Consider the following 24,487-nt stretch of genomic DNA (forward strand, 5'->3'; position numbering starts at 1 on the left):
TCCGTGGGAAGTCCAGGGAGGTCCTCGGCTTCTCAAGCCTACCCCTCCAGGCCACAGGGGGCCACTGAGCCCCTCCTAAGGCAGGGACTGAGGAGGAGGAAGCTGCAGGAAGGAAGCAGTTTGCCTGGGAGATGTTAATGGACAGCTGAAAACACACATCTGTCAGAAGCCAGAGGCCCTGAGATGCTAGGGACTATGTAACCAGGACTAGCTCGTCTTAGCTGATTTTTATAAAAATGCAAAATACTTGAAACTTCTTTTAATTTCAACTGGTTTCTTAAATGCAAATTCTAAGAGAATGTTCAAAGAAAACCGAAAACAGAAGAAAACATAAGGTCGTCATTATGTAATTCTGGGACGTAAATGTCTTGGAGGCGAGTATCCTCTGCAGAGGCTCTCCTGTAGCTGGCTGCTGACAGTGTGAAGGAACGCAGCTACGCGACCAAGAACAACAGTAACGCGGCTTTTTCCAACCAAAAGGAAAATTTCATTTATCACTGTACAGGGTTTGCCAAAGTCCTAGACTAAAAACAAGGCACCAACCAAGCATCCGTCTGTGCTGCGACCTCAGCATGGCCTGAGCCAAGCCACCTAGCCTTTATGTTGACATTAGCAAAATTAAGACAAAATTTAAGGCTGTCTATGTTAAATGACCTCCTAGTTATTTTGGCAAATTTGTATACTTCACTAAGGAAGCTGAAGGCACTTCTGAAGCGTGAGGTGTTATTATCTCAGGGGCCCAGCTAGCTGGGGCATCGAATCAAATCTGAAGCAAAGCGTTGTTCCTGAGCGGACCCCCAGAAGAGTCTAGGAGGCCACAGGGATTATTTGGGGGCGACTTTTAAGGCAAGTAGATGTTTCGGCTCTGTGCGTTTTCTTGGGGAACAGTGCTGTGTTCTGTCCCCTCTATAGCACTACCAAGGGGTTCAGACCACCAGGGCCACACCACCTCTCCCTCTTTTTTCTAAGTTCTAACCTCATTGCTAACGTCTGGACCTTGAAGGCCTACTGAGGACCAGTGAAAGCTGCTTCGAAACACGGCGTCCCTGTCACCTGTCATCCTGCAAGCTCACCTCTTCAGCTCCTATGCCCACTCCCACAACAGGAGGATGCCTGCCAGGACTGCAGCCTGCCTAGGCCAGGGCTCTCCAGGGCAGCACCACTGGGAGGCAGGGCTTCAGGAGGACTCAGCTCCAGGCCCCTTGGAGAAGGCAATGGAGGCAAGTCCCTTCCCACTGCCTGAGCACAGGCTCTCCGCAGTTGGTCATCCAGGGGCTCCTTAAATGTGGAGCTGCACTTTTGAGGGAAACAGAGAGTGGGACAGCAAGGCAGAAGATGGCGGCACTCAGGACCAGTGCCTGGTAGCTGGCTTTCACACTGGGCAGCAGGTGCAATCACGGCCCCCGGACCAGGACCCAGAACTTCCCCTCAACCACCTGCTACTAGAACCCGCCTGAGCCATCTCGACAGCTCAGTTCTTAAGAAGGTGGAGAGTAAGCTCACCTGTTTAGAAAGCAGCTGAAAACACAATGCAGACAAAAACAAGACAGGATCTCCTCCCCTGTCCAGCAAGGACGAGGGGGGGGGGGGGTATCAGGAAGCTCACACTGGACCAGCCTGACCACCACCGGCCCCTGCCCTGCACCACATGCTTCCCAGTCTCCTCCTACCCCATCCTCCAGCCTGCTTCAAGGGATGGCCACTGTACCCACTTTACAGACAAGAAAGCCACAACAAAGAGAGCACTAGTCCAAACTCTCATAACCAAACCTCCCCACGAACCCAGAGTCACAGTTTCCCAGCCCAGAGCCTGCACTCTGCTGCCCCAGCTGCCCCTACTGCCCTGGCTCTCACTGGGGAGCCGACCCTGCCCACCTGTCACCAGGCCAAACCTCCACCTAGACTACAGAGAGGAGGATAACAGCTGCAGCCCCAAAAAAGGCCACCTGTGCCGTCATCTCAGCAAGGAGGTCATGTGAATCAGCCTGGGGACCCGCACAGGAGGGTCAGGCCATGGCAGAAGAGTCTACAACCACATAGGGCGCAGCCTCCCAGCAAGGGACCAGAAGAGCCGTGGCCGGCAAGGTGCACTGGTCCTGGCTGACATGACGCGATGGAAGGTCGGCTCGCGATGGAAGGTTGGCACACCATGCCCATGGAACCCTTGGGAGCCATTCATCCTGGTCTTCCTACCCCTGCCACCCCCCTTCCTAAGGAAGGCCTGCTCCTCCTCCTAGTCCTAGGGTTCACCTCCTTTCCCCCTAGAAGCCCTCGATAACCTTTCTGGGTTGAGCTGGGCTCAGGTTCCATGACTTCAGACACCCCTCCCTCAACTTCTTCAGGGTCCCTATAGAAGCACCATTAAATCTTGATGGATTTTGTTTATTTGTGTGTCTCAACAAGCTCTGGAGGATGGGAGCCCTGTGTCTGCTCACCTCTGCACACCCAGGACCCGACCACAGCACCTGGAATGTAGGACACAGTCGAATATTTCATAAGAAAAAGCACAAGTGAATAAATCAAATTTTCTGTTTGAAACATAAAAAAATATAAAAATGAAACCTGCTCAGAAATCTCTGTTTCACTATGATTTTGCCAAGCATGCAATACTCGCAGACGGGCCCGCCCCCACAGGGCTTTCCTCAGTGGTTCACCAAGTCAGTCATCAGTTACTTAATAACCATAGGTTGGGCTCATACCCCTACCCGGTCACGGCGAGGGCCACCAGTGAAGACATGAGCTTGCCCAGCACACCCAGGGTCACTGAAAGGAGCCTAAGATCACCCATAGCGAACTCACAGCACCCCAAAACTTGGTTCTCACTGAAGGTGCCATCTGTGAGCCTAGATGGTCACAGGACCCTGCCAGACAAGCAGGCTGAACACACGTAAACTCCCAGACGGGTGTCATGGGTCCAGGCTGCCTTACACAGTATAGACAGAAGTGGTCAGGAAAGCACTGCTGGCAATCCCAACCGAACAGCAGCAGAACACTCTGTGCTCTACCAAACGAACTTAGGTTCCACTGTGCATAAGTGAGACTTGGGGCTTGTTCACTGGGGGTTCTCTGGTGGTCATGTTGATTCTCATCAGCAATCAGTTTATTTCCTGCATGGGATCAGGGGTAACAAGCACAGGACAAGACCCCCACCACCAACTCACATGGGCCTCGTGAACCCACCAAGGCACTCTGCTGTGGGCAGGATTTGCACCCGGGAAGCCAGGACCCATCAATCAAAACCAATGATGAACAGGATGGAGTTTGCCTAGGATCCTTCGCCAGACTAACACTGGTAAGAAACATGTTGATTCCATAACAACACAGCTGCTCCTTCTCAGCCAGAACATCCCACACCCTGCCCTGGAAAGGTCTCGAGAGGTTTCTTCCTCAGCAGCCTGACTTCTCACATCCAGCTTCATCCTTTCCTTCTGAAATGACCTCTCGCTGGGGATGTGGCTCAGCGGTAGCGCGCTCGCCTGCCATGCGTGCGGCCCGGGTTCGATCCTCAGCACCATACACCAATAAAGATGTGTCTGCCGAGAACTAAGGTAAAAATGTTTAAAAAAAAAAAAAGAAATGACCTCTCTGGGTTGATAATAAAAGGACAGGGTTGAAATTAAAATGGTTTAGGATATAAGAAAAATCATTCTAAACAAAAATTTCCAAATAACTCCCATTCCTATTTTGCTTTTTAAAATCTCTACGATGGTCAGTGTTAAAAATGGTTATCATTCTGTTGAAACCTTTAAAAATCTGCCTGAATATGTGGGAGAAGAGACTGAGGCAGAACAGCTAATAAGCTAAGGCTATTTCCAGGACTGTGAATCAGAAAGCCTGGAAACCAAAGGCCTCTCCTGCCCCTGCCCCATCAGTCAAGGCTCCAAGTAACTTGGTCCTTCTCAGGATGATGAACCCCGCTAGAAGGAACACAAACAGGACCGTACAGATGCAGGAGAACAGCATTAAAAGGCCCTGACACTTTAACACCATTAGACTGAGTGTTTGCTTTACAGTGTGAATTCAAAGTCTCTGTCATCTGAACCTGCTCCACAGAAAAGAAGCAAAGGGGCTTGTTCCCATGGAAACCTCTGCACACCTGATTCTTCTGCTTCGTACCACTCATATGCAGTCATCACACTTTAATTTCTCCCAGAAATAAGACAAATGTACAAATGACAAAAAGCCCCTACCAGCATGCTCATGGACAAGTCTTTGGGAGACATGGAAGTCTGGATATGCATGATCTGTGGGCTCTGGGTGACTGTGAGCACTTTTATGATTCATAATTGTGTGTACTGATTCTCATCTCATGGGAAAATCCTCCCTTCCCTGTGAGCTTTACATAGGACCATGAAGACTGACACCAGGCATGCCTGGTTCCTGCTAGATGCCCAGGGCCTGTCCAGGAACGGGCACTCAGTAAGTATGTCATACAAGTCAGTGCCCAGATCCCCTTTACTCCTCCTTGCCCCACTGCCAAAGTGCCACCTTCCAAGGATGGGGGCTGAGGACGAGACGATGCGGCATCCACCAGGTGTGACCAGTGACCACATAATCACTGGGAACCACTATGGTCCTTGGGCTGGGCCCTGGAGGGAGGGGGAATGCCACAGCAGGTGTTCTTGCTCCCAGCATCTGTGACACCAGCCTTGGGGGCTTGACACCTCAAGAAGTCCCCCAGACACTGCCTGGCCAAAATTCTTGGAAATCTCAAGATCTGGGCAAGGTTTGCAACTTCTGAAGGATGGCTTCCTTCCAGGGGGTGGGATTCCAACCAGGCCCACGGCCATTGTACCTGGGTGGCCCAGAGGGCACTATGTGTTCCACCCTCCCTCGACCACATGGGCCCTCTTTGCCGGGACCTTGTTTTCTCCCCCCACCCTAGTGGCCTCACTGTGCACACATCTTTCACTCAAAGTTGCCTTGAAGCTTTCAGAGACACAGTTGGCATATAAATTATAAATTAAAAACAAACTAGGAAAATGTAGATTCCTGCTTGCTGCTTGGAAACAGCCCTAAGAATGCATTTACAGAGTGCTGGAACAAGGTCAAGTTCAACAGAGAAGCCTTTCCATGCCAAAGCTCCCCTCTCCCACCATGGACCAGTCATCCTGGGATAAAAAATCAGTACAGGAAAGCATGCGTTTCTCTTTGGGCACTGTTGCAAGAACCTTCCAGGGAGTGCCATGATCTTTCAAGTCAGAACCTGGTCAACAGGCAAAACCCCCAAATCTTTGCTCCCTCAGATTTTCTTTAAATATACTCCTCAAAATGGTCCTGAAGAAAGAAAGGAATGCTTTCTACGGCTCTCATCAGTGTCCTTAAGAAAAGGGGAAAAAGGAACCAAGACACGGAACCTTGACCACCCTAAGGTCAGGTTCCTCCACTACCCGCTAAGAGGAACACTGCAGTCTGCATGAGGGCAACGGAACTCTCGTTCTCTGCGTTTCCAACCCTTATATACATTACCCCGTCAGGCTGCAGGCAGCATCTGCAAGCTGCCTTAACAGCCCTCCCCTCCAGCTTTTACCAAGGCCTTTAGGAGACGGCTGTTAGCCCTGGTCAGCAAAGGATCACAAGAATGGGATCTTGGGGTAAGCATGTTCCTGTAGTGACCTGAGAAAAGTGATAAACCCCATTTTTTCTTTTATTAAAGCAGAACAAGTAATGGAGTGCCTAGGACAGGACCCACTTTCCATCTCCCCACAGGTGGTGGAAAGACCACGGCAACCAGGTGAGAAAGGGACTTGGCAGGAGGGACAGAAAGACCCTGAAGCTGCAGCAGGGCAGGGGAAGGAGTGGAGAGCAGAAGTACAATGACCAAGGCCCCATGTTCCTCCTCGGCCCGAGGCCAGGCTTTCTGCTATGTCTCTCCACCTGCACGCCTTCCTTTCCCTTTGATACTGGTGAGCGTAGTGGACCCCTAATGACACCTGCAAGTGACTGTGCTTCTGGAAAAGTCATTCCCCAGCTCTCCACACTGTGCGCACTGCAGCAGGACGACCATGCACCTCGCCCATCACATCTTTGGAAAACCAGTGTTCTGGAGGCAGGCTTTGAACAGCTGCCTGGGTATGAGCATGGTGTGTGCTCATGAGGCTCTCAATAATGAAAAGAGTCTAAACATTTTAAGTACTTAGAACATGGCCTGGCCCATGGCACATGCCAAGTGCAACAAGATGCCTTCCCCAATGTGAACTCATGATTTGCACACCTTTCAAAGGGTGCCAGCAGGCCTTCCTCCTGTCCCAGTCCTCTCAGTCCCAGGACGGCAGGCCTGCGTTTCCCCCAGGGAAGTCTGGGCGTCAGAAGCCACCTAATGCTGCTCCAGGCTGGATCCCTCAACATCCCAGGCATCCACTCTCACCACTGTCAAAGATGCAATGCAGTGGGTGCTCAGTCTCAACGGAATCAGGAGGGTCCAGCTTGGGGCCTGGAGGTCCTCTGCCGCCTCGGTGAGTCACAAATGGGTGAGCCACCAACCAGGGAAGTTGACTGATTCTCCACGGGGAATCATAGCGGAACATTCGCTGCGCATGAACAGTGCTCCTGGTCCTGGCCTCCCAATCACTGTAGGAAGCAATCGTGTCCCAGTTAAGAGCCCTGAGCCAGGTCCAGCAGGGACACAGGAACCCTGTTTCTCTTCACGGCCTCTGTGGCTGGCTCAACAGTGGCCCTCTGAGATGTCCACCTCCTGTGAACATGTTACCTTATATGGCAAGTGACACTGAGATCATCACCCTGGATCATCCAAGTCATCACAAAGTGTCACCAAAGTCCACATCAGAGGGAGGCAGGAGGCAGACATGCCAGCACAGAAGCAGAAATCTGAGAGGGGAGAAGAGACGGCCGCTGGCTCCGAAGTCAAGAGTCATAAGGCAGAGAAGCAAGAGACCTCCAGAAGCCGGAAACTAGGGGAAGCGGGTCCTCCCTCCAGCCAGAAACTAGTCCCCAACTTCTGACCCCAGAATCGCAGGGAAGCAGGCTTGGGTTGTTTTACACCACTGAGTTTGTGGTAATCTGTCACCATGGCAACAGGAAACAAACACATATCCTTAGTCCATTTTAGAAACTTCTAACCTCCTATTCCCGCCCCAATGTCCAACGGACACTAGGATCCCTCGTGGCCCCACTTTATGGGTCCTCCCTTCCCAGAATGCCTCCCCTATGCGCTCATTCAGCATCCAGGTAACTGACGCCCACTCTGAGCCAGCTCCACTTCAGGAGCACAAGGTACGCACTGGACAATTCCAGCTCCCGCCTCTGAGGTGCTCACACCCTCGCTCCCAGGAAGGCCAGCCTCTGTCCCCTTCCCTTTGTTCCTCGACCCACTGCAGGCCAGCATCGACAATGACCAGCACAGACACGCACCTTCTGTTCCAGGTCCTCCAAGGACCTACACAAGTGATCACATTAGGTGGCCACCAAGGAGGAGCAGGGAGGATGGAAGGAGGGAGGGGAGGAGGAAGCCCAGGAGAAGGATAATTGGAAGAGAACTCTGATTGTGCCCAGGAACACCAAGGCTGGTCGGGGGCTGCAGAGCAACCACAACCCTTGGGACCCACATGCCAGGTTGCTGTGCCAGCATCATTATGCAGGCATTTTTTTTAAGGAAGTAAGAAATCAATGACTCCCAGAAGACTTTCACTGAGGTCAGTGTTACAAAGAGTTGAAGAAGCATGGCCTGAATAACCAAACGCCCAGCTCTGAACCCTGTAGGGAAACTGGGAAATCACTGGGGATGAAATCCAAGAGCAGCCTGGACCTGCCCTGCCCACTCAGCGCATCAGGATCAGCAGCTTCAATGCCTCTGCTCAGGGACAGGACCCCAGGGCTTCTGGAGTTTTACAAGGGAAAGCTGGAGGCAGCAGTGGGGGGCTGAAGTGAGGTACAAAGGAGAGCACAGCCGGGCTGGCATAGCTACAGGGCCAGGCAACTGGAGGCCAGCCACAGCCACACGGCCAGGTACCAGGAGACTGGCCACAGCTATAGTGCCCAGGTACTAGGAGACCAGCACAGCCACAGGGCCAGGTACTAGGAGACTGGCCACAGCTAGAGCGCTCAAGTACTAGGAGACCAGTCATAGGGAAACTGATGGAGGCGAGAGTTCAATGCTAACTGTGTTCGTGCACAGAGCTCTCTTCCTGTCCCTCTGGTATGTGCTTCATCCCTTTTTTCAAGTGACTCTTAAAAATGTCCCAAGCAAAGCTGCTGTTTTAGTCAGCTTTTTCGCTGCTATGACCAAAAGACCTGACCAGAACAACTTAGAGAAGGAAAAGTTTATTGGGGGGGGCTCATGATTTCAGAGGTCTCAGTCCATAATCAGCCAACTCCATTCCTCCTGGCTCAAGGTGAGGCAGAACATCCTAGTGGAAGAGTGTGGTGGAGGGAAGCAGCTCATGTGACAATCAGAAAACAGAGAGAGAATCCAATCTCCAAATATAAATATACACCTCAAAGCCACACACCAATGACCCACCTTCTCCAGCTACACCCCACCTGCCTCCAGTCCCCACCTGTTTAATCTCATCAGCAATTGACTTTGCTGATTGGGTCAAGACTCTCACAACCCCATCACCTCCCCTCTGAACCCTCTTGCACTCACACATGAACTTCACATCCATACCATAATAGCTGCTCAGCTTAAGGCAGGGTCGAGGGCCCAGCTGCTCGGCTTCCTGACACCCAAACTGGCAGGCACGAAACTGGCTCTGGGCCCATGGAACTCGATCAACAGCCAGTCTACACAGCCCAAGGCGAACAAACCCAGGAATGTTAAGCCTCTCTGTAGGGTTGGTAGGGTCGGTGACAGAACGGCCAGCCAGAATGCCCTGGGTCACACAGGAGGCTAGAGACAACACGTGCTCGGCAAAGCCAGCCTGACCCCACTCACAGCCCTGAGCCAGGTCCTGAATGCATCCTTCCCCCTCACCACAAGACACCACCGTACAGGAATGCAGGTCACTCCTGGGAGCTGCCTGCTTTTCACCCCTCCAGAGGCCCCATGGAGGGTGATTTACTCCAGAAGGGTAAAAATATTCAGGAAGTCTCTCTCCTGTCCCCAAATCTTACCTACCATCAGAGCCTCTAACTTTCTTTAGTAACGGTGAATAATTACAAATGTGCCATCTGTCCCTTTAGAGAATTTCTACAGCATGTGGACTCTTCAATCTGCAAGTCTCATGCCAGTCAATGATCCAAGAGCCATGCCCAGCCTCCCTCCCCCAGCGTTTGCCTTCTGTCTGCACACCCCTTCCCTCTCTCACTCCTCTGCTTGAGCCCTGGCCCCAGAGCACACAGCTTCTGCATCAGGCTGCTCATGGTCTCCCTGCCCGTTTCTTTCCTGCTTCACCCTACGTTTACAGAACCTACCAAAACCTCTCTGAAAACTCTGGGGACATCGCCTTCCTTCTCTGAAACAAGAGAATCCAGCTTCCCCAACCAAACTGCTAACCACACAGCAACTTCTAAGCAAACCCCTGACGCACACCTTCCTGGAATCCTCCCCAGCGCCTGCAGGTCGTGTCTGGGCCTGCATGGGGGCTGTGGAACAATGGTGTCACAATGGGATCTTCCTTACCTCTTACTTCACCCACGACTGTGCCATTCACCAGGACACACTGCGCCTGTTCATAGCCAGGCGATCCCCCAGGGCTGGCAGGGACCTTGCCAATTCCAGTTTCCTTTCCTTAGAGAGGAAATGGGTAGTGTGAATAGGACACACACATACACACACACTCGTACTGAGGTCACATCTCCAAGAGTAACTCCAACCACACTTCCCACCTCACCATCAGCCACAGGGGCAGAGCCAGGCTAATAGCAGAAACTGGAGAAAGAAGAAAGAAGCCGTGTGTCTGCCATGTCCTCTGGGGAGGGAGGCCCACCTGTGGGAGGAAGGTGGTGCAGCTGGACAGCCCTGCCTGGCACATGGTGACAGGAGCTGTCTGCAGATGTTCTTGTTGCTCCTGAGCAAGAGACTGAAAGCGCCCTGGCACCTATGCTGACAAAGCCAACATGGGCTTCAGCTGCAGGGGACAGCACTGTAAGAAACCAAGCGGAGACAGAAGCCAGGTGCAGAGGCAAAGCGGCAGAACAGCAGGAGGGCAGGTAGCCCTTGTCCAAGCTGCCAGCCTTATTTATATCAATAGATTACAACAGGTTACAGGCATCAGTAGTACATGCTGTTCATTGTGTCACCAGGCAGGTTACAGAGTTAGCAACATCATGCAGCTTATTCCTCAGTTGCAGTGTGCAATATTAGGAGCTTTGTGTAGCACTCAAGAAAGTCCATTGTTTAAAGTGACCTTAGGTGGACAGGTTCAGGCTCAGTGGAGCTTGGTGAAACATTGTAGTTGTCTAATCAGAGAGTTCCTTTATTCCCGGGAACCGAGTGCCTGAGATCAAGGTCGAGGCTGATAAGACTCTAGCTCAGATCATCCTCATGGAGGACATTCCTATAGCAGCTAGGCACTGCACATGTATTAGATATTTAACTAGTTCCTGGGAGAAACTGCAGAATATTCCAATTATGGGGAAACAGGGCACCTGTGACCCACCCCAACCTCCCCCCGGCCCCAGTCTGCTCACCAGCAGAACACTCCCCCGTACATTTCCACAGACAGGATCCTTACACAGCATCTGGTATCTGCCATCACACGTGGTGGCAGAACCATACCTTCTACAATGCTGTGTACTTCCAAGTGGTTTTGCCCATCTTTCCAATAAACATGATGCCATTTCCAAGCACTTTCCTCAGAACTCAATCTAGACATGCAAAACAGACACTCACGGGTACGTTTTAGTCACCTTTTTCACTGCTGTGACTAAAGGACCCAACTAGAACAACTATAGAGAAGGAAAGGTTTATTTAGGGACCACAGTTTCAGAGGTCTTAGTCCACAGAAGGCCAGCTCCATTCCTGGGGTCTCAAGGTGAGGCTGAACATCCTAGTAGAAGAGTGTGGCCGAGGAAAGCAGCTCACATGGTTATCAGGAAGCAGAGAGAGACTCCACTCTCCAGACAAAATACATTCCCCACAGGCACACTCCCAATGAACCACCTCCTCCAGCCACAGCCCACCTGCCTCCAGTCACCACTCAGTTAATCCATCAGGGATTAATTCTTTGATCAGGTTAAAGCTATACCCCAATCATTTCTTCTTCAAACCTTCTTGCCTTGTCTCACAAATGAGCTTTTTGGGGACACCTCACATCCAAACCATAACAACTGGCTTCTTGCTTAAAAAAAAAAAAAAAACAGTTTTCTTTGATGGGGTTGGGGACTAAAAACCCTAGTTCAGCTACAGAGAACTGTCCTGGGGGAAGCAGAACAAAGAAAATCCTTTATAGATCTATCGGTCTTCGTTCTGGTTTTTGTCAGTAATACAACCCTCAACCAGAGGCAGTTACTTCCTTGAAAGAGATGGAGAACTTATCTTCAGAGAACTACCTGTATGTATTATAAAAGATCTCAAGATTATTGAAAAATAAAATCCATAAGGTTTGCTTTTCTTTTACCAATCCCCAGGTTTCTGTACACTAATTCCTTGAGAAACTTTGTTTCTGGAGGCTCACTTGAAGGTTAGCAGGAGAAAAGGAAAGGAAATGTGCCCTGCCCTGGGGAGTTAAGGGACACCTCAGTTGCAGGACAAGAGGAACCACAGCCTCTCCGGCAGCATAGAGAGCCCTGCCCCGGGTACGCTGCTTCACACTGGGCTGCAGGTGCGGAGCCGGGGTCAACGTCTAACCATGGCAACATATAGACAACTTGAGAAATGGGTGAAAGCAATGCCATCACCTTTTCCCCATGTTCAAGGCCTGAACTTAACCCTCTCTCTACTCTTTAAGACACAGGGGCAAATTTAATTTCTTTTTTTTTAACAAAATAGAGGCATGATACTGAGAAAACCCTCCCCTGGGAAATTGTACTAGATGCTCAGGACACATCTGTGGTGTCCAGGACCCCCAAAGACTAACACGGGACGGTCCCCTTCGCCACTTTCTTCCCAGTGTGTGCACAGGTAGGTTCCTCTCATCCACGTATTTTCCAACACTGAGCATTTCTCAGTGTTCTCTGTAGCTGCCTTGTCTTCTTGCCAGAGCTACCCAAATTTCTTAAGTCAGGAGGAAAATCCAGTATATATAAATACTCATGTGGTCAGACCGATAATATATCTGATCCCTTAGTTGCTCCAATATTAAAAAAAAAAAAATCTAAAAAGGAATATTATTTAAATATTGTCCATCTAATTTTAATGTGGGGTGGGGGTGAAGAAACGCTAAGCACCCCACACTTTTGAAAGCTACACAACTGTGTTTTGTTAATGCCTCAAATTACCCATATCGCAGATAGGTGTATGTGAAAGTTCTTCCGTTGAACTTCCCCTAAAATCTGGTGACATCATTTACCCTAATATATGAAGACATATTTTCCTTTATTCATTCCAAGCCTGGCTAAATTTGCAGAGGAGGTCCCAGGGAGCTTGGGACATAACCTTGTTCCCAGGCCAAGCCCCGCCCACCTGATCAAGCTAATTCAAACCAAATGATCAACATGCAGTGTGCAGCTCAGCTCTCAAACAGGTGGCTATGCACAGCAACTGTGCTAACATGGGCAAATGCACGTATGTTTAAATCTGAATCAGAAATTAAGAGCACGCCCACACATCCAGTTTCCCCACCTTTCCCAAAACACGTGAAGATCTGCAATACTGAGCTCACACTTGCGCCACTATAGCCAGCGTGGCTGAACCGCCTGACACCACAGTTCCTGATGTCCCCACCACTCAGAAGAACCCCAACCCAACCCCACCCCTCGAAGCCATAGGGCCTCACTGGTTATCACCTGCAGAGGACTCCGCATCAGATCCCATCTGAAGTCTGGCTTATCAATAAGCACTGGAGTACTTTAGCACCTGGGTACAACTTACTTAATCTCTTTCTCATCTGCTAAGAAAGAAAAGCCTTCTCCTGTATGCATTGGGACAGGGATTAAATAACAAAGCATTAACCAACCAGTTAGATACATGGTGGTAGACATTGTTTTCCTTATCATCATCAAATCACAAGGCACATAAGGGATACTGAAGCCAAAATTATTACTGAAATCTATTTCAACCTCCCAAATTTATGTTTTATGTAGAAACAAACTGAGATGTTAGGGATCAATTAAACTTGCTTTTGCTTGTCAGGAATCTACAAGCCCATTTCCCCATGCAAAGGGAACCTCTACAACCTCTGGTTTTCATTCAGTTGCTAAGAAAAGTAACACACTGTTTATCTGAAATAGTTTGATATGTTTATCAATCAATCTGTCCCAGACCCCTGAAAAGTGTCTCATGTGAATATGAAAATAGGAACCCCAGAATATAAACTTTCATTAACCTGCAAAATGGTATTTAACTGTGAGGAATAATTAATTGCTGCAATTACCATCAAATTTTGACTAATGTGTGGCTGTAAAACATTTGTTTTTGATTATAAAGGCTTTAGAGTTTGCAAATTGCCATCACTGATCCCTCTTAAGAATTGTAATTAATCAGGAACTCTTATAGCTCAATTACAGAAGGAGTAAATGGAAGAGAGATTAAACCCAGCCATCTCTTTGGATTCTCAATGCAGTCTTGGTGAATTACAATCAGCAGAAAAATCTTATCAATTTACATTCATGATCTGAGCCAGAATAAACCATATCAGACGCTAAGTCCAACTATTAAACCAAGCTGGCAAAAGTCCAAGGCAGTGACTGTGGATTTGCAGGGGCTGGAAGGGGGCTGTGGAGGAAAGTCACCTATGAACCTCTGGAGGTACAGACAGGTGCTGATAGCCCTGGCCAACACACCACACTATGGAAGTGAACTGCAGCAAAGCCTTCTTTCCTCAAATGCTCTCGTTCACTACTTGGGTGTGAAAACTGGCATAGACAACGCTCCATAACAACATGCGCTCTAGCTTCACTTCCATGACGACCAGAGAAGCAGGTCCTGCTTCCCTCTCCCTTTGCACGCGTGAATCTAGGGCAGGAAGATGACAGCTCACCCAGGCCACACAGGGCGGGAGATCAGGGACGGGTGACCCTCAGTGACCAGCCTACACTGTCAACAATGCCACTCCCAGCAAGTTCTCCAAGTCCCAATCTTGACGACACCTGAAACATGCAATTCAAGTGTAACCGCAGGTTCTCATGGCCCTTAGTTATTTTATTACTTCAAACCATTTTTTCTTACACCTAAAGTAAATCTTCTTGCTGTACCTTAGGGCATAATGAGAGAAAAAAGACCTAACTAGAAGTAGCAAGGAGCGGGCCACGTCCAGGTCCATATTTATTTCTAATTTCCATTATTCATAGTAGTCAGGCTCTGAGAATGTCCCGTGAATGCCAACTGATGAACACTGAGCAACACAACACTCCTACTGGAAACCCAGGGCTAGGTTCCTAAGAGCATCCAAGAACAACATTTCCATCAGCCAATCAACGTGCAACGCTGCACTACGCTTTTGTCTAGAGACACCTTGTCACACACACATGTATATCTGCTTCTTTGAGACTGGCCCCAAGCCCACGGCACTTCAGCATTGCAACTAGAACTCGTGAGAGCACCGTGAGCACATCTGGCACGTGCATTTGCTACACGGCATAGCACTACATTCTTGCACTTGGGAGACTGCACAGCACCTCAGCTGGGGGACAGCTTTAAACAGCAGAATCACCACCATAACACAAAGTGCAAAAAGCGTGGCACTCAGTGACCATGAGAAGGATGCCTGATTACAACATGGGCATGGAAACAGAAAGGCGGGAGCTGCTTCTCCTCAACAGGACAAGAGCCTGGAAGGGTGTCACACAGAGCCAGGAGGAGCAGCTGAGGCCCACCAGGGCCCTGCAGGGATAAATTAACAGCAGGGGAGTGCTAGCCTGGTCCAGCCAAAGATCCAGTGGCCAAGCAGCAGACAGGTGTTACCATTGCTACTTCCTATTTCAAATTAGTGACCTGGAGGGTCTAAGGCAAACTGTAATCCTGAGTTACAGGAGGTCTAACAAAACTGAGCACTACCTGAGACTTGGTGTCCTGGAGCTTCTAGTGCACCTAAGTGGACATCAGACTCTTCCTCAAGCTAGACAGATCAACTGGACCAAATCCCCCAGAGCATAACTCTTTCAGAGCAAGAAAACTGAAAAAGAACGCCTGCAAACTAGAAACATGCTTATTATTTTGAAATGTGACATATCCAGGACTGGCTTTTCTTTAGATGAAAAAAACTCTCATGTTGTAGCTAACTGATCAGTTTAAGTGTGGCAGAAATGTCGGCTTATCACGGGCTCCAAGGATCCCAGTTGCCCATTCAATGGTTACTTGCAAACATAAAATAGCTAACATGTGCCTAGTCCGGCATTGCTAAATACAGCTAAGGCCATTAATCTTCTGACATTATTCTGATGAGGAAGTAAAGGAAAGAAGAGGAAGTGAAGTGCATGAAAGGGCCACTTTCCTGGGTCCCTAACCCTAACCCTAACCCTAATCTAACCCATTTGGACAGGTGCCTGCCCCGCACGTTTACCCCACCAAGTCACAAAGATGGACGATGTTGGTCCTGTTAAGTCTTCTGTCTCTGGCACCTGATACACAGTAGGGGCTCAATAAATGATCCACAAACAAAACTCAACTTAAAATATTTTATCAAAGAGCAAGATGTAACGCTCCAAAAAAAAAAAAAAACCCCATATTCAGAAAATTGGCCATTACCTTCAGAAAATAAACTACATAGCTCCTCTGGAGCTATTCATTTGAAGTTCCTGAGGGAAAAAACTGGATAGAGGAAGGGTGGGCTTATTCAGAGAGGGAGCAGAGGAAGAGGGAGAGGAGGATGCCCAGTGTTGTCACTCTTCATGTGAAATTCTGAGTACTTGCTAGACTAAGAGAAAACAAGTGGTGGCGAGTAACGGCACAGGCAGGAGACCACTGTCAGGTTAAAAACTGAGTTTGGACATGCAGGCGCCACCTCTGGTACTGCCCCAGACCAGCTGCACAGGGCACGGACCTGTCACTGGCACCACCTGACTTTTCCCCATGTGTGTTCATCTCAGTGTGGTGGGCGGACCTCTCAACCATCGGCCACCTTTCTGGGATCTGTGACACAGGGCGGCGTCCTCCAGGCAGACAATGATGACCCCATCCCTGCCAAGGACCCACACAGCTCACAAGGAAAAGGCAGGCTTGCAGACTAACCAAGAGCCATGCTGAACAATCTTTACTTCCTTTAAACAGTCTTTCCACATTAAAAAAAAAAAAAAATCCTACAGCCACACACAGAGCTCTATATTCTCACACTATCCCCCAAGGCTTTCGCTGACCAGACCCAGACTTCAGTGAGACTTCTGAGCCCTAGGTGGACTGCAAGAATTGCCCTCTGCCAGACTGATCTGATCCCCATTCCAGAGGGAAGATGCCCTGCCTCACAAAGGACTGGGAGGAAGAAGCTCATTCCTAGGGGCAGGCAGTAACATACCTGCAGCAAGCTGGGACCCAAGGCCCTGGTCTTAGATTCCTCAGTTATTCCAAGAAACATCAGCTCCTTGCTGATGGGAAGCTCACTTAGCAGCTGGCATACAGACAGGAAGTGACCTTCAGAAGGACAGATGAAGATTCCCTGCTCCCTTCTCAGGTACATGAAATATGATCAACAAAAACTAGTTAAGGCTGGAAATTAGCTCATGCTGAGACCAAGTGAGATACAACAGGCAAAAGCAAGCATGAGCTTCTCCAGCTTGAATATCTGACTTTCCAAATGCCTTGGCCTCTGAGGAGTCTAGAAGACTGTTCTGTTCAACAGCATAGCACTCCGGGGAGGAGGGTTAGGGTCTAAGTAAACTACTCAGTTTCCCCCTCTTGGAAAGGACGTCTTATGAGTAACAGAAAATCACCTCCTATGTGCTCCCAGAAGTATTAATAAAATGACATCTCGATTTCTAAATTTACCAATAAATGGTAAAAAGATATTCTGATATTCTAAATTAATAAAATTATATTCTGATCACAAAAGTAGTTTTGTGCAAGAAAACTGGAAATTGGCCATAAAGATAGGGGGGGAAAGGAGGGAAGAAAGAGAAGCTTAAGGTTCAACCAGGAGGCCTTTAAACACAGCAACTATAGTGGCACAAACACCAAGAGGAGACAAAGGCTTCCCTTAAGCCAAACACTGTCAAAACTGCAAAATGCGGACCTCAATGACTACATCAGATGCTCTGGAAATGATAAGGATTTAGATAAATCCGTATGTAGAGTTTAAAAACCAGTCCTCCTAAAGATTCTTCCTTCTCTTTTTTTGGTACCAGGGATTAAACCCAGAGGAGCTTAACCACTGAGCCACATTCCCAGCCCTTTCTTATTTTTTATTTTGAGACAGGGCATCACTACGTTGCTTAACAGCCTCACTAAGTTGCTGAGGCTGGCCTTGAACCTCAACCCTCCTGCCCCAGCCTCCCGGGCCACTGGGATTATAGGTAGGCTCCACCGCACCTAGCTGTCCTCCTAAAAAATCTTTAACTCAAGGCTACTTAGCAAAATCGACTTAGCCATTCCTGCGTCCTTTTCAACAGAATGGACTTAAGTAAAATCTCATCTTGTGAGAATGGGCCAAGGAGGGTGTCCTGGAAAACATCCATTTACAGCACTCGGGTATCAGCCATGCACAGCCAAAGGGTGTGCATCGCACACACGAGATGCAGAACAGAGGGAGGGTGGCCCAGCAGTGAGCACAAGCCTTGCCATTGTGCCCGGTCCTGGTGGTGCAGATAACCCTCATCTGCTGGAGAAGAAATTCCAATGAACTCCCAATACAGAGACAGATTTTCTGGTTACAAAGGGAGCTTTGTTTGAATCCCCCACAAGTGACAAGGTCAATCTTAGCCAATCTTGACATTTTCATGGAACTTTTCCACCAGATTTTTTTCCAAGTCCAAATCATTTCCCGAAACCTTTTTTGAAATCCAAAGAAAACACTGGTATAGATAAAGTCTCCGTTATATTCTTTAACAAATACCATCCATCATGTACACATGGTCTTCAGGATATTTTTCTACAAATATACTTCTAAAATCCAAAAACATAAGCTGTATGATTTAATCTACATCCTTAAAAAACATGACAGAACATAGTCATAATATACTGAATTAATATTTAAAGCAGTATTCACCCGACTTTGGGGAATACAGAAACAAGTGACTTCAAAATTTATCAAGAAAATTCTATCTTTGCAGCATTTTACACAGTTGATATTCTAAATAATTAAAATAAATTTTGATGTGAACCGCTCAGTGTTTACACTACCACCTAAGGTACAAAGAAGACCTTTACTTCCTAAGGCAGACTTACCAAATTTTCTACAAGAGTTTATTTTGGAAACATCAGATTTTTCAGACCAAGAAGCAAAGAAAAAACTATACTCTGAATGAAGTCAGCACTTTCCAAACGTACATTTTCTTTTCTTCCTCAGCTCAATCTAGAAGTACTTTAAGGAATTTAACAGAAGTTATTCAGGCGTGAACCCCAGGACACTCCTGTAATCATTTGCTCACCTCTGCAACCCTGCAACAGTGGGGACACATGCACAGATTGTTTGAGATGGAGACAGAACATCCCTTACTGGAAGGTCAGGGATGGCACCTGAGGGAAGGACAGGGTGGTGACATCCACAGGGAGCCACAGAACTATTGCAGGAAACAAGATGTGCTGGGCTTCTAAGGTCCCTCTATTTTAAGAGGTCAAGGATGTTCCTGTGGAATATAAAACTATTGTCTCCCTGTCAAGCTCCCTGGGTTGTGTACATCAAAAGGAGGGATTCCCAAAGATGTTCCGGATATGTGATCCTTAGAGACCTAAACCAAAAGTTATTTTCTAGACTAAACTCCCAATTGCACTTAAAATGCTGTACATATGCCAGGTGTGGTGGCGCATACCTGTAATCTCCGCAGCTTGGGAGGCCGAGGTAAGAGGATCACAAGTTCAAAGTCAGCTTTAGCAACTTAGCAAGGCCCTAAACAACAAAGTGAAACCCTGTCTCAAAATAAAAATAAAATGGGCTGGGGATGTGGCTCGGTGGTTAAGTGCCCTTGAGTTCAATCTCTGGTACCAAAAAAATAAATTAATCAAAAAATTTAAAAATACCGTGTGTGTGTGTATTTTCGCCCAAGTGAAGAATCAAAGCACCCACTAGTTTCAATCCCATTTAAGCAAAAGACTTTAGGCAGATTCATATAATTAATTTGTGCCTCAATCTCCAGACCAGCAAAAGGGAAATGATGGTACTTCACACATCCTATAAAAGATGAAATAAGTACTGGAGGAAAAAAGTCAATGCTCAAATGCTAACAGTGTATGCAGAAGAAGCAGCCGCACCATGAGCAACGAACGCTCATGGGAGTTTGCTCTCGAAACAATCCACCAACCACCTCTCGGTGAGCTTAAATCAAGTGCAGGATTTAACTTGGCTGGATCACAAAGTTTACATTAAGATCTTTTCCTCGGCCAGAAAAACTGTGTGGTCTTGCTTGTTCCACTCACAACTGGCAGAATCCAACATCCATGTAATGGTTCAAAGTCCACAGCTGTAAATGTAATGCAGACCAAACACTGCAACCAAACCCCAGCCACTGTGGCTCTTTCCAGAGTCCCACTCTAGCTTAAGATGGAGAGCAGCTAGTGACTACGCCTGGGAACGGCCCCAGCCAGGAAGTTATCCAAGCCGAAATCTCCATGGGACAACTCAGAACCCATGGGCTCCTGGAGCTGGGCAAAGAGGCAAAGACCAAGACGTGAACCCAAAGGTCTGCCCAGTCTACCCAGGAGAGTGATTGGCAGCCGAGACAGGCCCAGGCTTGCTCTGAAACACTGTCCACAGAAAATCAATCTATCTCTCTCTCTCTCTCTCTCTCTCTCTCTCTCTCTCTCAGAAAACACCAGGCTGGCAGAAAGCAACGACTCAAGACTTTAGTTCTTGCCTAAGGCACAACGAAATTATGCTACTTATGATTATGTAAGAATCCATTTACTTTAACTTCATTCAACAAAATACACATCAGTGCTAGAATGTTGTAATACTGTGTCATAAGCATCTTTAAAAACAAACTCATGCAAACCATTGCACTAAATTCTGTTTAGAAAAGCTGTTCTTTAACCTAGCTAGATCAATAATGGCAGAGACAAAGATGATGTCCACCCAGAAGTCAATAAATGCAAAACTTTTCCAGAGGCACTGCAGAGGATCAGGCACAGATGATCAGCATGAGGGCACCGTCAACTGACTATCTGCCTTTGGAGAGCTCACCTAGTGTCAGGCTAAACACATTACCTGTGTGCTCTCCTTTCATTCTCAAAACCACCTTGTAAGGTTGGATAAACCATCCTCCCCTTAGAAGAAGAAGCTGGATTTACAGTCAATAAGTACTTCTCCATGTTGTCACTAAAATGGATACTCTGTTAAAGGTTGAGGATTTACACATGGGTGTTGTAAACTTCAACTTGTTGCCTCCTGTAAAACTTTATGATAATAATAACGTAACTGAATGTAAATACCACTGATTAAACCTACAAAATGCTGTTTAACCCATACAGTGCCAATCATTCTCTGATGAACAAGAGCAAAGGCTAGCAGAGTTCCAAAGGAATAGAAAGCTCCACGCATCTCTGTCATTCTGTCCTTGTCACCTGTTTGCTCTCTGCCACCCTGCCATGTGGGCCTGGATTCCTGGGTCTAGTGGTAGAAAGGGGCACTGCCCAACTACCCAGAGTGATCTGGGTCTGATGACATCTCAAACAGACTTTCTCAAAGGGCCTGTCCTTGGTCAGAGATTCATCCCAACTCCATCAATCTCTGCACCCTGAAGAGGCTCTGAGAATTAAATCTGCTATTTGCTGGTTTTAATTTAAACATTCTTTAAACAACTTCCTGAAATAGTTTCTGAACTTCCAGGTTCCAAAAAACTGTTGCTGTTGTCTGTTTTTATTTTTGTGTGTGTGTGTGTGTGTGTTTTTTTTTTTTTTTTTTTTGCAATGCTGAGGATCAAAATCCAAGCAAGCACTCTGCCACTGAGCTACATCCTTAACACTTTTCAAATTTTATTTTGAGAAGGGGTCTCACTAAGTAACTGAGTCTGGCCTCAAATTTGTGTTCCTCCTGCCTTGGCCTCCCAAGTCTCCGGGTCTCACGGGTATGCCCCCTCGTACCTTTCCTTATTTTCTTTATCCTTGTGAGCTTGGCACTGACTTTCTGGTCATTTCTCCTGGGATTTCAGAAGAGAGCAAAGGTCAGTGCAGGTCTCTAATCATTCATCTTTGACTGACAGCGTCTCCTGCTCAACTTTACAAAGACTTCAGACCACTTGCAATGCTTTTCTTTATTCTTATGACATCTACAGTCCTTATATCTCTACTTGAAATGAGACACAAATCTCTACTTATTTTTTTTACTATTACGTCAGATGCTGGTTATTGACCGGGACTGAGCAAACAGGCCAGTACAGCCATGTTTCTGTGGGGTGCCTGCAGGTAATCTCCAAGGCACGCTGACCACTCATCCCAGGACAGAGATCGCATCAAAAAAAGTCATCAAGAGCAGCTTCTGGGTGTCACTGTCTTTCAACCATCAGCTGAAGAAGCAGGTTTTAGAATGAATAAGGTTTGTCTGTTAAATTAAGGGAGTTGGGAAAGGGCTCTATGACAGTCAGGTGACATTGTGAGCTCGGTACAGAGGGAACCCAGGCTGGCGGGAAACTCCACCCACAGCCACACTCTAGGCAAAAGCTAAACAGGTTCTACAACTTGAATTCCACACTCTCTGGCCTGGTTAAATGTAAATGTTTTCCTTTAAAATTTAGTTTTATGAGTTAGGAAGGATGACAGGCTAATTAATTTTATTAAAGACTTTTGAAAGTTTACTGGTATTTGGTTAATGCACTGAGGAGTTCAGAATTTTAATGACCAAATAGAAAGCATATTTCATGATGCAGATACACTGAGCCATTATTGAACAAAATGCCACTTCCGGTAACATCCAGTCACGTCATAAAGCATGTGTGCTTAAAAAAGTGTTTTATGTCTTGTGATGTTTCAATTTTACTATACTCTGATTAAAATCAGGCCAAAAAAATTCCTGTGGAGAAGCAAGTGCTGGGTAAGTGCTATTCCTATTCGACATTTGTCTTTTACTCTGTTTTACTCTCCTACACAAAGCAGGAACTGGAGAAGTTGGCATCAGCTGCTCATTATATGTTGGGAACAAGTTCAGCTCCACGGGACACAAAAGCACATTGATGGATATTTTTATTTTAGTCTGCAAAAACTGAAGACAAGCATAGTTTGAGCTTCAAGTGGCTTCCCAAAGAAACACTCATGTTTTAATTTTTAATGGAAAAAAGAGAAACTAGAATCCTTGCAAAGTTTCTCGGCAGCCATTTTTATAAGGTACAAATAACAACACAAAACACTATAGAATCACTGAGAAGGAGGCGTGAAAACCCAGAATTCAAGGGAGAAATATGTCATTTTACAAACTATCAAAGACACCTAATTTTCCTTCTTAGAAAACATTCTAACACAGAAGACCCTGCTTAGACCTTAGAGCTTCTAAACAGAACAGCAGGGTTAATATTCAGTTTTGTGCAACAGACCATTTCTCTTCCTGATAGTATTCACCTTTCACGAGGGGCACATCTTAAATTCAAAAACAACTGGAATTATTATATCCTGTTGCAAATTAATATAGGTTAATCACACTTGTAGATCTTTTCCACTAATATGGCAGTTATCTATAAATTATTCTGAGTGCACGTGTATTCATGAAGGAATAATCACACACACAAAAAGCAGCTGGGCACGGTGTTACATGTTTGTCATCCCAGCAGCTTGGGAGGCTAAGGCAGGAGGATCACAAGTTCAGAGCCAGCCTCAACAACTTAGTGGAGGCCCTAAGCAACTTAGTGAGACCCTGTTTCAAAGTAAAAACAATAAAAGGGCTGGGGATGTGGCTTAGTGGTTAAGCGCCCCTGGGTTCAATCTCTGATATCGAAAAAGAAAAGGAAAAGTAAACAAAGACGCAAAGCATCTGACTCTTGGGGTGTTTAGGTAGGAAGAAAGCCTCCTCACTTCTAAGGGGAAGAAGCCGCCTCATTCCTGTTTCCAGGGGTTGACCAGCCTTTTAGGACATTACTGGCTCTTAAAAGATAGGCAGATCAGGAATCAAGGAGAGTTCATGAACTTGAAGCAGCAGTTGAGGTGGAAGAAAGCAGCCCAAGGTGAGGAGGTCAATGGCTCTGCCCCAGAACTGACCAGAAGCCATACTGGTATTACCTGAACTTACAGGACCTCACTTTGGCATCCCATGAAAAAGAAAGCTCAACAAATAGAACCAAGAACCAAATTTAAAAGTGGGATGGCATCCAATTAAAATGCTTCTGCAGAGCAAAGGAAACAACTGAGAGTGTGAAGAGTCTGCAGAGTGGGAGCAAATCCTAGCCAGCTGCGCCTGACACAGGATTAATACCCAAAAAAGAACCCCCCCCAAAAAATGCCAATAAGCCAATCAATAAATGGGCAAAAAAAAAAAAAAAACCAAAGAGATACTCCTTGAAAGAAACACAAATGGTCAACAAATGTAAGAAGAAATGTTCAACATTTCTAGTAACCAAGGAAATGCAGATCAAAACTACACTAAGATGTCATCTCACTCCAGTCAGAATGGCAGCCATTAAGAATACAGGTCACAGTAAATGCTGGCAAGGATGTGGGGGAAAGGTACATTTGTATATGGCTGTTGAGACTGCAGACTAGGTACCATGCTAGAAAGCAGTACGGAGATTCCTCAAAAGACTAAGAATGGAACCACCATGTGACCTACTCCTTGGTGTTTATCCAAAAGAACTAAAATCAGCATGCTCCAGTGATACAGGCACATCAATGTGTCTAGCAGTGCAACCACATAGTTAAGTCATGGAACCAGCCCAGGTGCCCATTGATAGACCAATGGGTTAATCACTGTGATGCATATACACAACGGACTTTTATTCAGCCATAAAGAAGAATGAAATCATGGCATTTGCTGGTAAATGGATAGAGCTGGAGACCATCGTGCTAAGTGAAATAAGCCAGACTTGGAAAGCTGAAGGTCAAATGTCTTCTCTCCTATGTGGAAGCTAAACAAAAATAGGAAAAAAGACTAGTTGGAGGGAATCTCAGGAAAATAGAAGGGAGATCAGTGGAGTAGAGAAAAGGGATGGGGGACAGGTGACAGAGGGAAAAGGAGGAAGAATGGAATGAAACTGAGCAAATCATGCTCCGTACACATATGGACACACCATGGTGACTGCCACCTCCATGTGTCTCTATAAAGCACTGATTAAAAACAATAAAAAGAAGAAAGAGCGGTAGAGTAGAGGACAGGAACAGAAGAGTGAGGAGGGACATACTAGATGCTGATGGGGCCAGTTCTAGTTT

At 47.0% G+C, this 24,487-nt stretch overlaps 1 protein-coding gene across 1 annotated transcript in view; it reads right to left on the reverse strand.

Annotated features, from left to right (window-relative positions):
- The window catches only part of Arhgef26 (Rho guanine nucleotide exchange factor 26), a 93,696-nt gene that overhangs the window by 38,781 nt on the left and 30,428 nt on the right, over positions 1-24,487 (reverse strand). The gene's annotated exons all lie outside the window — the stretch shown is intronic.

Source organism: Urocitellus parryii, chromosome 2 (genome assembly GCF_045843805.1).
Source record: "Urocitellus parryii isolate mUroPar1 chromosome 2, mUroPar1.hap1, whole genome shotgun sequence".
NCBI lineage: Eukaryota > Metazoa > Chordata > Mammalia > Rodentia > Sciuridae > Urocitellus > Urocitellus parryii.